Raw genomic sequence first — 3713 nt, 5'->3', positions numbered from 1 at the left:
AACACTGGGGTGTAGGTGCCCCTTCTTTTCGCTACATCTGTATCATTGGGGTAAATACCCAGTAGTGCAATTGCTGGGTCATAGGGTGGCTCTATTTTTAACTTCTTAAGGAACTGCCATACTGTTTTCCTGAGTAGCTCCACCAGCTTGCATTCCCATGAACAGTGTAAGAGGTTTCCCCTTTCTCCACATCCTCACAACGTTTGTCCTGTTAATTTTTAGCCATTCTAACTGATATAAGGTAGTATCTCATTGTGGTTTTGGTTTGTATTTCCCTGACAAGTGATGTGGAGCATTTTTTCATGTGTCTGTTGGCCATTTGGATGTCCTTCTTGGAGAAGTGTCTGTTCATGTCTTCTGCCCATTTCTTGACTGAATTATTTATTTTGGGGGTGCTGAGTTTGATAAGCTCTATATAGATCTTGGATACTAGTCCTTTATTTTATATGTCATTTGCAAATATCTTCTCCCATTCTGTAGTTTGCCTTTTAGTTTTGTTGACTGTTTCCTTTGCCATACAGAAGCTTTTTATCTTGATGAAGTCCCAATACTTCATTTTCACTTTTGTTTCCCTTGCCTTTAGAGATGTATCTTGCAAGAATTCTAATTCCAGAATTAGAATAGATAATTCTAAAGCAATAATAGTAATTCTACTGAAACTGCAAAAATCCTAAGATCAATTTCTTAGGTGCAGAAAATATAGCACAATGCCCAGATTATGAAAACAGTATTTCCATAAGTATAAAAATAACAAATGAGCCTGTGCTTGTTAAATTTGAATGTGCACAGGAATTAACTAGGCATCTTGTTAAAATGAAGATTCTGATTTCATTGTCCTGGGATTCTGCATTTGTAACAAGTTCCTAGTGATGCTGACGCTGCTGGTCTGAAGATCACACTTTGGGTAACCAGGTTACAGATGATTTTATTTAAATATATAATACAGATATAGATACATAAGATGAAAAAGTAAAATAAAATATTTTTTAATGCTAGAGATGGAGCTAGAGACTATTATGCTAAGTGAAATAAGTCAGAGAAAGATAAATACCATAGGATTTCACTAGTAAGAGGAATTTAAGAAACAAATAATATGGGGGAAAAAAGAGAGAGAGACAAATCATAAAACAGATTCTTAACCATAAAGAACAAACTGAGGGTTGTTAGAAGGAAGTTGGCAGGTGATTGATTAAATGAGTGATGGGTATTAAGGACAGCAGTTGTTTTGATGGGCACTGGGTATTATATGTTAAGTGATGAGTCACTAAATTTTAATCATGAAACTAATATTACACTATATGTTAATTAACTGGAATTTAAGTAAAAACTTAAAAGTATAAAAAAGTTAATTAATTAAAAAATAAACTGCTGTAAGAAAAGCCACCAGTGGGGAGTACCCCATAAGCACCATTATTATTATTGTTACGAAGACATAGGTATGCCTTAGATTACACCATAAATATATCACTCAATATGTGATAGACACATATATATACATATACATACATAAGCTGCATTTATATTTTGTTCATATTTAAATGCATTAGGGGAAATGCATTTAAATGCATTAGGGAACATCTTACTGAAAGAAATCCTAACAGGGCACCTGGGTGGCTCAGTGGGTTAAAGCCTCTGCCTTCGGTTCAGGTCATGATCCCAGGGTCCTGGGATCAAGCCCCACATCAGGCTCTCTGCTCAGCAGGGAGCCTGCTTTCTCCCCTCTCTCTCTGCCTGCCTCTCTGTCTGTCAAATAAATAAATAAAATCTTAAAAAAAAAATCCTAACAATACTTTTGTCACAAGAATAATTGGCTAGCTTATTATATGATTTATTTACTTATGGTTTAGAACATGAAAGTAATATAGTCTGGTAGGAAAAATTTCAATATCTCAGAAACCTGTAAATTTGGGGCACCTGGGTGGCTCAGTGGGTTAAAGCTTCTGCCTTCGGCTCAGGTCATGATCCCGGGGTCCTCGGATCGAGCCCTACATCGGGCTCTCTGCTCAGCGGGGAGCCTGCTTCCCTTCCCCTCTCTCCGCCTGCCTCTCTGCCTACTTGTGATCTCTCTCTGTCAAACAAATAAATAAAATCTTTAAAAAAAAAAAAAAAAAGAAAGAAACCTATAAATTTAAAATGGAAAATTCCCTACTTCAACCTTCTACTTCTAAGCCCCTGGGCTATTAACTGTTAAGAATCTGGTGTGACACTTTTGGGGTGCCTGGGTGGCTTAGTGGGTTAGGCCACTGCCTTCGGCTCAGGTCATGATCTCAGGGGTCCTGGGATCGAGTTCCGCATGGGGCTCTCTGCTCAGCAGGGGGCCTGCTTCCCTTCCTCTCTCTCTGCCCACCTCTCTGCCTGCTTGTGACCTCTGTCAAATAAATAAATAAAATCTTAAAAAAAAAAAAAAAAAAGAATCTGGTGTGACACTTTCAAATATTTTTCTGTTTTTATATATACACATATAAGATTTTTTCCTCAGAAAATGGATTTATACTATATCACTATAGTGCAACTTTCATTTTCCTTAAAAACAGATCACAGACATCCTTCCATGTTAACGCACAGAATCTTATCTCATTATCTTCGATGATTTGCATAGTATTCCAACATACTATTTTCCCATTCCCTCTTGCTATGCTTTTAGGTTGTTTCCAATTATTTGCTATTACAAAGAATGCTATGATAAATCTTCTTATACATATCTTTACGTACTTGTGTGAACACGTACATAGTATGGTTCTTGGAAGTGAAATTATTTTAAGGATATAAACCACCTACATTTTGAGAATTGCTAAATTGCTTTTCAAAAGATTTATACCACTGGTCCATCAGCCTGCCCATTTATGCCCACACTGTAAACTGGATGTTTATTTATTTATTTTTTTTAATATTTTATTTATTTACTTGAGAGAGAGACAGTGAGAGAGAACATGAACGAGGAGAAGGTCAGAGAGAGAAGCAGACTCCCCATGGAACTGGGAGTCTGATGCGGGACTCGATCCCGGGACTCCAGGATCATGACCTGAGCCGAAGGCAGTCGTCCAACCAACTGAGCCACCCAGGCGTCCTAAACTGGATGTTTAAAAGCACTTTAGTTTCCTGATAATCTGACAGGAAAAAGGCATCTCTTTAAATTTTGATTTGTATTTTTTAATCACTAGCGGATTTACCATTTTCTATGTCACTAGCTATTTTTTAACACCTTCTGTGAATTGCCTTTTCATATCACCTGCCAATTTTTCTCCTGGGTAAATTAGATACTAATTTTATATCTAATATACATATTGCATTTTGTTATGATGAAAATTTGTTTCTTGCTTTTAAGTTTTTAGTGTTTTTTGTACAGAAATTTCTACACAGTTAGGTGTTTCTCTTCCAGATTTTTAAAAAATGTTTTATTTCTTGCTTAGAAAGCTTTTCTCTATCCCCAAACAGTAAAATATCCTCCCATATTTTTCTTATTATTTCATTGTTTTACTTTTCATATTTACTTCTTTAATCATGGTATATATCAAACTGTTTTTAAAATAACTTGCACAAGACTTTTCCCACTAATTTTATGGTTTAGTCATTACTATACTACATTGCTACAAGAAAGCCTTACATAAGTTTATGCAGACTATCTGGTAAGCTTAAGAAAGCACATCAACCAGTGGCCCTAGTCTTTTCTACATGTAATTTTTATTCAACCTATTTTTATATTGAAAATCAAA

Source organism: Mustela lutreola, chromosome 14 (genome assembly GCF_030435805.1).
Source record: "Mustela lutreola isolate mMusLut2 chromosome 14, mMusLut2.pri, whole genome shotgun sequence".
Lineage (NCBI taxonomy): Eukaryota > Metazoa > Chordata > Mammalia > Carnivora > Mustelidae > Mustela > Mustela lutreola.
This window is presented reverse-complemented; position numbering follows the sequence as displayed.